Source organism: Cucumis melo, unplaced genomic scaffold (assembly GCF_025177605.1).
Source record: "Cucumis melo cultivar AY unplaced genomic scaffold, USDA_Cmelo_AY_1.0 utg001097l, whole genome shotgun sequence".
NCBI lineage: Eukaryota > Viridiplantae > Streptophyta > Magnoliopsida > Cucurbitales > Cucurbitaceae > Cucumis > Cucumis melo.
This window is the reverse complement of record NW_026124400.1, coordinates 10,881-22,972: the sequence shown is the minus strand read 5'-3', so window position 1 is coordinate 22,972 and position 12,092 is coordinate 10,881. Positions and strand designations below refer to the sequence as shown.

Genomic DNA, 12,092 nt, shown 5'->3' with positions numbered 1-12,092 from the left:
TAAAAATAATAAACAAAAAGTTACTTTACCCCTTTTTACTTTTCATGAGAAATTGGCGAAACTAAGAAAAAAGAAAAAAGAAAGAGCATTAAAATATATTTTTATTGACCAATCAGAATTGCCTCCTAGGATCTATAATTGCCTCAAAAGGTGCAATATACATACATTATTTGACCTTTTGAATAATAGTCCAGACGAACTTATGAAAATCAAACATTTTCGCATAGAAGACGTAAAACATATATTAGACATTCTCGAAATGGAAAAGAATTTTGCATAAATTTGAAATCCATTGGATTTTTGTTGTAAAAAAACTTTATAAAAAAAAAAGACGAAAATGAAGTTTGAATCTTTAACAGAATCCGTATACTCAAAATAAATCAAAAATTTCATTAAATATGTGTATCTAGGGGTAATTCACTTTGAAGCAACTATTCCCTAGATACACACATCGTGATATTTTATTTATTTCACAATTGAATCAATTTAAAAAAGCCCTAAAGTTAGGGATTTATCAATCGGTAATGTTGCTCCAATACCCAACCAAAGAGCTACTGCGGTACCAATCAAAAAGACGGTTGTCGCTACTGGACGACGAAATGGATTTTGGAATTTATTGACATTCTCCAAAAATGGTACAGTTAATAATCCCGCCGGTACGGAAACCATTAAAAGAACACCCAATAACTTATTTGGCACTGTACGAAGTATTTGAAATACGGGAAAGAAATACCATTCCGGCAATATTTCCAAAGGAGTTGCAAATGGATCTGCGGGTTCACCAATCATTGATGGTTCTAGAACCGCTAAGCCCACGTTACATGCAATAGTACCTAGAATGACTACTGGAAAAATATATAAAAGATCATTGGGCCATGCGGGTTCTCCGTAATAATTATGACCCATACCCTTAGCCAATTTAGCTCTTAATACAGGATCATTCAAATCTGGTTTTTTTGTTATTAGGATAGGTGAATTATTATGGATCCATCCCCCGAAAGAACCGGACATGATAATTTTTCATCATCCGGCTCGAGCACAAATCAAACGAACCAACTGGATCCAGAAAAAAAAATCGATATCTTATCCAAGCATATATAAAATAAATGAGTGATTCAATGTAAGAAAAAATTTAGCGGATTCCGTTTTCAAGAGTTACAATTATCCATTGCAAGGAATTAAGTTCGTACAGATAAATGCTCAATACCCAAGTAGGCTTACAAAGTTGATAATGTTCAAGTGCTTTCTGGGTCGTCTCAAACCTTGCGATGGGGCTTTAGCCCCCAAAAATATTGATACTTTTTACATCCAAAGGATTTACTTGTTACTAATAGAGTCTAGCCTATGTTCTTCTTTAGATCCCTTGTTTCACTCCGATAGTATTATAAATCGAGTCAATGCAGAGGAAATGAATGCATTTTCATACTATTAAGTAAGTGAAATAGATAAAACATAATCTGTATTATGGCATATATATCACCTATTCTAATGGATCTTACGGAGCCTGGTCATGCACGACATGGTCAAGTCTGATCATGGAAAAGATTCTCTTCAAGCGAACCAGCCTACCCTCTGTATGGAGCTTTCGCGGTGGTTGGAATAAAGACACATTTTGTTGTGAATCCCAATGTGGCAGATAAAAAGACATATATCTACACGGTCCAATCAATAGTTCAAGTCACACACTCCCATAATCCATTTTCTCTTCGAAGAATTCCCTTCAACTATTATTGAAAAATAACGAATAAAATTTCGTGGAGTTGAAGGGAAATATCCAAATACATGTCTTATTTTTCAATAATCCATATTTGCAGCAATGAAATACTCTTCTTCCCCCCTGAGTAATCATAAATAACTAATTACAAATCTATGATTTCTATTCTCTATAAAGGACCAGAAATGCCTTGCTTACGTATCATTGGGAAGTGCATTAACATAAATACGGCAGTAAGAAGAGGTAATACAAAAGTGTGTAAACTATAAAAACGAGTCAAGGTAGATTGTCCCACACTAGCACTTCCGCGTAATAACTCTACCAAAGGCGACCCTATTACTGGAATAGCTTCCGGTACACCTGTTACAATTTTGACTGCCCAATAACCAATTTGGTCCCGAGGTAAGGAATAACCAGTTACACCAAAGGATGCGGTCAATACAGCCAGAACCACACCTGTAACCCAAGTCAATTCACGAGGTTTTTTAAATCCACCAGTAAGATACACGCGAAATACGTGCAGGATCATCATTAAGACCATCATACTTGCCGACCATCTATGAACTGATCGGATTAACCAACCAAAATTTGCTTCCGTCATTATATATTGAACAGAAGCAAAAGCCTCAGTAACGGTCGGACGGTAGTAAAAAGTCATAGCAAACCCCGTAGCTACTTGTACTAAAAAACAAGTAAGCGTAATTCCTCCTAGACAATAAAATATGTTGACATGAGGAGGAACGTATTTACTAGTTATATCATCTGCAATCGCCTGAATTTCAAGACGTTCTTCGAACCAATCATACACTTTATTGAGATAGGTAAACCAAGGGGACCCCCCTCTGAGAACCGTATATGAGAATTTCGTCTCGTACGGCTCAAACAGAAACACCCAAATACCGCTCGTAACGGATATGTGTACTAAAAAGTTTCAAACTTCTTAATGCTATGATTCAATTTTTTGTATCAAGATACGAAAGAATCAAAATCCGAAAAGTCTTCTTTGTAGTTATAATGCCCAAATATCAAGTCGGCTCATTCATAGTTATATTGATCATTAGGGGCCTCTTGAATCTTCTATTTACCTATTTTTTTTCTTTGATTTGTATGTAATGCGACTTTACTCTTGTTTTCTTTATTATTGATAGGAATTATCTTGTTAAGACCCTATGAATCAATTAAAACCTTAGATTCAGACTAGAACCACGATGATTCAATAAAAAACCTTCCAAAAAAAGTTCAAAAATTCCCTGAGTAAGAACCCTTGGATTATCACTTATTCAATGCTTATTCAATGACTGAATATAATGAAAAAAGCTAAAGAAAGGTTTATCCTTTAACCAAAATAAGTAGAAACGAAAGAATAAATTTTTTTTATTTATCACTTCTAACTCTTGTTTCGGAGTCCGGCCACGAGGTCTGATAAGTATGAATCATAGTTCTAATATTTGTTCTAATATTTTGGAATCTATTTCATATATTCTGTGCTCCAGATACTAGCCTAGACTGAATATCCAACGAGATCAAATCATCTTCATCAAGATGACCGACTTCTTCTCTGTCGTATCCATAGGATCAATTCTAACAAGTCACACACTCATATTCCGGAAATACAGAAAAAAATAAATTCCACGATCGAACTACCAAAAAATAGTGGGCTAAAAAGCAGAAACCTACATACTTTAGACTTTCCTTTTTTTTATTGAAAAGTTATTTAGGGGTTCTTGTGAATCGAATCTAATTGCTTGAAATTCCGTCCAGTAAAATGGAAGAATTATAAATCTCCAAAATAATACATAGGAATATCGCAAATAAACCCATCGCGACACCCATTAAAGGTGTAGTTCCCCACCCAGGAGCCACTTTACCATATTCCGAATTCAATGGTTTCAATAAATCCCCTACAACAGTTCGTCTTGGCCCAGATCTAGAACTATCGTCAACGGTTTGTGTAGCCATAAATAATCCTATATTTTTTTTTATTCAGTGAGATCTGTTGACTTTGTATACCATTCCGTTGTAAATAAATGATCTTATTATAGATCCATTGTGGTCTTGAAATTATATAATAATGGAAACAGCAACCCTAGTTGCCATCTCTATATCTGGTTTACTTGTAAGTTTTACTGGGTATGCCTTATATACTGCTTTTGGGCAACCCTCTCAACAACTAAGAGATCCATTCGAGGAACACGGGGACTAGTTGAAGTAATGAGCCTCACAATATTGTGAGGCTCATTACTTCAATTGAGATAATGAGAAATCATTTTGCCTTTTTAGTTGGAGTTGGAACTTTAGGCGGTTCGCGAAAAAAGATAGCGAAAAAAATTATTCCTAGAGTCGAGACTAAGAGGAATGTATAAACCAATGCTTCCATAGATTTGATTTCGGTTTACAATTATAGCTTCCATACCTGTTTAATTGGGATCTTTTTACGGATAAAAAAAAGACCAAGACAAGAGTCAAAGAAATGAAAAGTAAGCAATCCGAATAAAGATTTATCCGGTACCCTATCTATGTCAAATCAAAAAATAAAGGAAAAAAAGAACAGAGCAATCTTGTATCAGACTAGACTCTTTTTGTAGTTGGATCTCCAAGTTTTTGGAATGCCCCAAATTCTACTTGAGCGTCCAAATCTGGGTCAATACCAGCAAAGACATCTCTGAACAAGGTTCTCGCACCATGCCAAATGTGTCCGAAGAAGAAGAGCAAAGCAAAGGAAGCATGCCCAAAAGTAAACCAACCCCTTGGACTGCTACGAAAAACCCCATCGGATTTCAAAGTAGCACGATCTAATTCAAAAATTTCACCCAATTGAGCACGTCTAGCATATTTTTTCACAGTAGCAGGATCACTATAACTGACTCCATTGAGTTCACCGCCATAGAACTCAACAGTTACACCGACCTGTTCAACACTATACTTCGATTCTGCTCTTCGAAAAGGAACATCGGCTCTAACAATTCCGTCTCCGTCTACCAAAACAACCGGAAATGTTTCAAAAAAGGTCGGCATACGGCGTACAAAAAGTTCGCGCCCTTCTTTATCTCTAAAAACAGGGTGTCCTAACCAACCAACAGCTATTCCATCCCCGTTGTCCATGGAACCCGCTCTGAATAATCCACCTTTTGCGGGATTATTCCCGATATAATCATAAAAAGCTAATTTTTCAGGAATTTTAGACCAAGCTTCTGATAAACTTTGATTTTCGGCTAACCCGGTACTAACTCTTCGATATATTTCTTGCTGGAAGTATCCCTGATCCCATTGATAACGAGTGGGCCCAAATAATTCAATCGGGGTAGTTGCTGAACCATACCACATAGTTCCAGCAACAACAAAAGCTGCAAAAAATACAGCAGCGATACTACTGGAAAGGACGGTTTCAATATTTCCCATACGTAATCCTTTGTATAGACGTTGGGGCGGACGAACACTAAGATGGAATAGGCCCGCTAATATGCCCAATGTACCTGCTGCAATATGATGCGAGGCTATTCCGCCCGGAACAAAAGGATCAAACCCTTCGACACCCCACGCAGGATTTACGGCTTGTACCCTTCCGGTTAATCCATAAGGATCGGATACCCATATTCCCGGACCATACAATCCGGTTACATGAAATGCACCAAAACCAAAGCAACCCAACCCTGAGAGAAATAAATGAATTCCAAAAATCTTCGGCAAATCCAAAGAAGGTTTTCCTGTACGTTCATCACAAAATATTTCTAGATCCCAATACACCCAATGCCAGATAGCTGCTAAGAAGCACAATCCAGAAAACACAATATGTGCTCCGGCCACACCTTCGTAACTCCAAATACCCGGATTCGTTATAGTCCCTCCTGTGATACTCCAACCCCCCCATGAATTGGTTATTCCTAAACGAGTCATGAAGGGTATAACGAACATACCCTGTCTCCACATTGGATCAAGAACAGGATCAGAGGGATCAAAAACTGCTAATTCGTATAGGGCCATTGAACCGGCCCAACCAGCAACTAGAGCTGTATGCATTATATGAACAGAAAGCAAACGACCGGGATCATTCAATACAACGGTATGAACACGATACCAAGGCAAACCCATGGAAATACCCCTTTATCAAGGAAAAATAGACACTATGTAACTTTATTGCACTGAAAAAAAAAACTATGCTACGGACCTCCCCTTTTGAGGGGATTATCTTGGCGAAAGGATTAATATTTAGTCTATTCTTTTAGTAATAATGGAACAATTCGATTCTATTCGTAGGAACAAAAAGAAGCAGATCTATTCTATACTCGATAAGTACCAATACGCAATGGTAGATGGGAATTGATCCTATTTTATAGGAGTGAATGTATACATACTTGTTCATCATTCAAAAACCTATTCGGGAAGAAGTTTCCCTTATTAATTCTGTTTTCCTTTTTTATGAACTTATTAAATCTATGTATAAAATATGCTAAAAGATAAAATCTGATAAAGGCCCATCTTATTTATTAAGACAATAAACCCGTTGTTACGCTTCCACATCAAAGTTAGCTATAGTACTTAATTCTTTTTTCTTTGCTTTAATGCCTATTGGTGTTCCAAAAGTACCTTTTCGAAGTCCCGGAGAGGAAGACGCATCGTGGGTTGACCTATAGTGCGACTTGTCAGATATATTGGGTCATATGGTATTTCCCCGTTCTCTCCCCCGATCGAGATATCCTCTCTTTCGCCCAAGACGGATTGATTTAATCATCAAAAATTTGGAGCGTGAAGTGCAATTAGATCTATTTTTTGGGGGGTATCCAGATTAATATTATCAATTAGAATAATTTATGGTTTTCTCGGTTGTACTAATAAAATGAAGTATCCAGGCTCCGCTTAGAAAAAACTCAATTTGGAATCTATCTATTCTATGATTACTACTACTTGTATCATATTCGATTTATCAATAGCATTGATAGAAAACTTTTAATCAATCGAGTAATATGAAGTAAATTGAAAAAAAAAAAGAAGTCGTAGCAAAAAGCCATGCTATTGGGGCATTTGTCCTATATGTGCAAATCCAAATCGGGCAGATCTTGACTCGGAGTAGAGCATAAACCTAAAAGAATTGAAGAAGACCATTTTGGAACAAGAAAATGACATCGGAATTGAAATTGAATCTCGATGAAACAATATATCAATGAAAAGTTAGTTCGATAAATTGAAAATTTAATGAATTGTTTTTTTATTTATTGAAATTTATAGTATAGATAAACGACCGCGGGCCAAAGGACAAAACTCATCCATTTTGAAAAAAAAATGGAAGGTAAGAAAAAGCCCCTTCATTAGAAGTTAGAAAGAGTCCTCTAAAGAAGGCTAAAATCTAAACATTGATTCTTTTTTCGCTATTTTTTTTGAACCGTATGCATCAAAAGGTGCCCGTACGGTTCTTAAGGGATACAATTTTATCCTAATCAACCGACTTTATCGAGAAAGATTACTTTTTTTAGGCCAAGAGGTTGATAGTGATATTTCGAATCAACTTATTAGTCTTATGGTATATCTCAGTATGGAGGATGATACCAAAGATCTGTATTTATTTATAAACTCTCCCGGTGGAGGGGTAATAAGCGGATTAGGTATTTATGATACTATGCAATTTGTGCAACCAGATGTACAGACAATATGCATGGGATTAGCCGCTTCAATGGGATCTTTTATTCTAGTCGGAGGAGAAATTACCAAACGTCTAGCATTCCCGCACGCTCGGCGCCAATGAGTTTTTTTTAGACAAAAAGAAAACTATGCCTTCGCCATATAAAATATTAAGTAATAATAGCATGGCACTTTGAATTCGATATGAGAATTTTTTTTTTCTAAACCATTAGGTTATGTATCGAAAGAGTAGTATGAGATAAAAGGCATTTCCGATTGTAGGCTGATTTATCGCGGAGGCCTCTTTCAGCGTCACAAACTTTTTTGTTTTCACGACGGAAGACTCTTAACAATATTTCTGTTATGAAAGACTACGAAATATTTATTTTTAAGAAAAAAAATAAAAAAAAGAAACTTTGGGATTGCTGAATAACAAACGAAATCATAAAGCAACGGAACCATCATAGTATTTTGAAATTACTAAAAAAAAGGAAGGGTGGTTATTGGATCATTTACTGCTCTGGGTCTGCTAGATCCTATATTTTCTATTCCTTCGCTGGAAGGTAAAAATGAATTCCATTGTGGAGCCGTATGCACTGCACAAAGGATGCCTGTACGGTTGTTAATCCTATCTTTTTTTTATTATCTTTGACTCATCATGATAATGATGTAAGATAGAGAAAACCATTTATTAAATCATCAGGGTAATGATCCATCAACCTGCTAGTTCTTTTTATGAGGCACAAACGGTAGAATTTATCCTGGAAGCGAAAGAACTACTGAGGCTGCGCGAAATCCTCACAAGGGTTTATGTACAAAGAACAGGCAAACCCTTATGGGTTATATCCGAAGACATGGAAAGGGATGTTTTTATGTCAGCAACAGAAGCCCAAGCTCATGGAATTGTTGATCTTGTAGCGGTTGAATAACAAATAGCAGGTATTTCACGCAAAAATCCGAAATTTTCGATTTTCTCTTTTTACCGGGGTTAATATATTACTATTAATCATATTAATTATTAATATCGAATATAGAAGTAATTCATAATCATCCGGTTAGGATTGATCTAAACCAACTCATTATGTATACAATTCAACATGCCAACTATTAAACAACTTATTAGAAACACAAGACAGCCAATCAGAAATGTCACCAAATCGCCCGCCCTTCGGGGATGCCCTCAGCGTCGAGGAACATGTACTAGGGTGTATGTGCGACTCGTTTAGACCATGGACCGGGACAAAAGAAAGTACAAAATTTTTCCCGTATCAGTTATAAGTACAGTGAATAGGATAGAATGAATGGAAGAAATCCGTTCACTACCGAAAATAAATAAACAAAGATTTATCGTATCCTTTTATTGTGTATCAAATTTATGGTTTCTATTGGTGCAAATCCAATCATCTCTATTTTCAATTTTAGATGAGAAAGAATTCCCCATTGGTAACAAATGCTTATCCATTAAGCAGAGGAAATCCTATTTAACAGAAGGATTATAGCCTTATTCTTCCAAGAACGGACTAAGAGGGTCAGCTACCCAACCAATCTTCATAATTAAATACCGTTACTGTATAGGTAGATCTCGTTGTGAAAGACCGATTACTAGATAATTCATGGGTAGAGCCAAAGAGGGTGAACTGTACAAGTTAACAATAACATTGATGAAATAAAAGAAGGAGCTCCGGTGTATAGAGAGGACCTCACCGTTTAAGAAGTAACCATAGAAACGAAGGAACCCACTATTTCTTTATCCATTTCTATTTTTATTTATTTACTCTATTTTTGTTTTTTATACCTAGTAAAAATACTATTTCGTATTTTGGTGGTGATTAGAACAAAAAAAGAAATAGTGGTCGGGAAGGTTATAGTAGCAAAAGCCATTGGAATTTTTATTTTATACATTGGAAAAATACGTTTTGTTATTAATAGACTAGGAAAGGAGAAAGGAATAACTGAAAGAAAGGAAATCCATTAGTTATTCATCAAAGTTTCATTTATTCAATGACTAGAATTAAACGAGGATATATAGCTCGGAGACGTAGAACAAAAATTCGTTTATTTGCATCAAGCTTTCGAGGGGCTCATTCAAGACTTACTCGAACTATTACTCAACAGAAAATAAGAGCTTTGGCTTCAGCTTATCGGGATAGAGGTAGGCAAAAAAGAAATTTTCGACAGTTGTGGATCGCTCGAATAAATGCAGTAATTCGATCTAATAAGGTAGACTACAGTTATAGTAGATTCATACACAATCTGTACAAGAGGCAGTTGCTTCTTAATCGTAAAATACTTGCCCAAATCGCGATATTAAATAGAAATTGTCTTTATATGATTTCCAATGAGATCATAAAATACGAAGATTGCAAAGAATCCAGCGGAATGCTTAAAATGGAGTTCTCTGGAGAATGAACTCCGAGAAGGTAGAGTAGAAATTAGTATGATAAAATATGATAAAGTGGTCAAAATGAGCAAATATGTTCAATAAAAAAAAAACGATTTATTCTTCTTCCACTATTCTTTCTTTTTCTTACGACACGACAATCGAATCTAGATTTTCGGATTTTTCGAACAAAGAATCAATCTGCGGTTGAGTTTGGATTAGAATTTTAATTCAATTAAAGAGTAAGCTAAGTCTATTTATTCCTGGTTCTAAGACCAATAGTTCTAGCGGTCGACTCGCTTCTTTCAAATTGTTTCTCATTATTAAGAAAAGGTAACAAAGATAAAATACGAGCTTGTTTTATAGCAATAGTAATTAAGCGTTGCTGTTTTAAGGTCAATCTATTTACCCGTCTAGATAATATTTTTCCTTGTTCACTAATAAATCGACTAATTAAACTCATGTTTCTATAATCAATTCGATCCCCCGATGGAATCGGGGGCAAACGCCTACGAAAAGATCGTTTGGATTTAAGAAAGAGTCGCTTGGATTTATCCATGGTTTTTTTATTCCTTATCCCGAAAATCCTATTTCTTAATTCTAAATCATTTTAGATCCGATCGAAATAGGATTTGGTTTGTTTATATTTAAATCTAAAATATGTCTAATATATGTAATTTTTCATCTTCCTTGGATTGGAAAAGGGTGACACACAGCCGATCGGTTCGATCTATTTCTTTATCTCCCCATGAATCGTATGTTTGTAACACCGGGGACAGAATTTTCTCAATTCCAATCGACTAGGCGTATTGTGTCGATTCTTTTGAGTAATATATCTGGAAATCCCTATTGATTCCTTATTAACACCGTTTCGAACACAACGAGTACATTCCAAAATAACAGTTACTCGGGCATCTTTACCCTTGGCCATGAACCTCCCTTGGATTTTTGATTCACGCAACTCTTCCATTTTCCGATCCAAAATGAAGAAAAAAAGAAAAATTGGTAACTCGAAATAAAATTATGAAAGATTTCGTTACAATCAAATATTAAAATATAGTAATACAATAATTTCTAAATTTAGAATCGCAGTACAGTTTTTCATTTAAGTATTTTGTATGATATTGTTGCCCTAGCCATCACATTTTCATTTTCGTTCTCACTCTTTTATTAATTAAATTTGAACCTGGCGCCGCGTCCGAGTTTGACTGAGGTTGAATCCATTTTGATTCTTTCTAACTTATTCTAAGTCTAAAAACTCTAAAAAAAAGAAGGGGGAAGGGGATTAGTCAAAGATATTTGATTGTTTTTCTAATCTTCTTCACCCCTTCCCAAGTCAATAACTAGAATGAAAAAAACGGGAATACCAACGCATCCGGGAATAAACGATTGATCTCGATTAATAGACCCGCTAAAGCCCCGAACCATATAGTACTTACTACCGGTGCCACGGAGAGATATGTTTTTTAGATCTCGCATTGAAAACCCTCCTACTTTATAGTAATTTGTAATACATACTGGTATTACATACCATCAAATGTATATATAGTTAATAACCGCTTGTATTGTCCGCGGAATTCCTAATTCAAATTGAAATGTACAACAGTTCAATTCGGTAGATATTCCCTTTTTTATTAAAAAAAATATGTAGCTTTCCGCCCCACCCCAAATATTCATTTTTCTTTACGGCGGATTTAATATTTATTATTTCATACGTATATAAGTCTTTTTATTATTTTTATTATATTTTATATATGATATGAGACAAAAAAGAAGAAATGGCAAGATAATTTGTGTATACCAATGGAGGAAATAAATAAAAAATGTGGAAAACAAGACAGGGATTCTCTACAATAACACTGTAGACCAATTGAAAGGGATGTAGCGCAGCTTGGTAGCGCGTTTGTTTTGGGTACAAAATGTCACGGGTTCAAATCCTGTCATCCCTACCTATTACTTATCTTCTGAACAGTAACGAGGAATCAATTGAGATCCATAAAAATTGAACATACATATATCGAATCAATCTTTTTTTATTTAATTTTATGATATTCTCTATGATAATATATGTATCGAAGATATATTCGGGTTGCTTTTAGTTTGATAATAAAACGCTCTTAGTTCAGTTCGGTAGAACGCGGGTCTCCAAAACCCGATGTCGTAGGTTCAAATCCTATAGAGCGTGATTCGATTCTTGTTGTTGTTAAATCAAAATGATACTGAAATAATTCAACAGAAATCAAAATTTTACCTCCTATAAAGCAAGTAGGGGGTCAATCAAAAAAAAGAACTGTTAATTAATCAAAGGTCCAACTGATCCCCCCGTCTGTATTGTAAATATGCGGTCACAAATAATCCAGCCAAAGTAATAGGAATTAGACCTAA

The 12,092-nt window shown here is 35.4% G+C and overlaps 2 non-coding genes across 2 annotated transcripts; both read left to right on the top strand.

Moving 5' to 3' along the window:
* Window positions 1–11,582: 11,582 nt before the first annotated feature.
* Window positions 11,583–11,656, top strand: TRNAP-UGG (transfer RNA proline (anticodon UGG)). The gene has a single exon. It is a non-coding gene; the product is annotated as a tRNA-Pro (tRNA).
* A 162-nt stretch (window positions 11,657–11,818) lies between these two features.
* On the top strand, window positions 11,819–11,892 carry TRNAW-CCA (transfer RNA tryptophan (anticodon CCA)). Its single transcript has one exon. It is a non-coding gene; the product is annotated as a tRNA-Trp (tRNA).
* The last annotated feature ends 200 nt before the right edge of the window (window positions 11,893–12,092 follow it).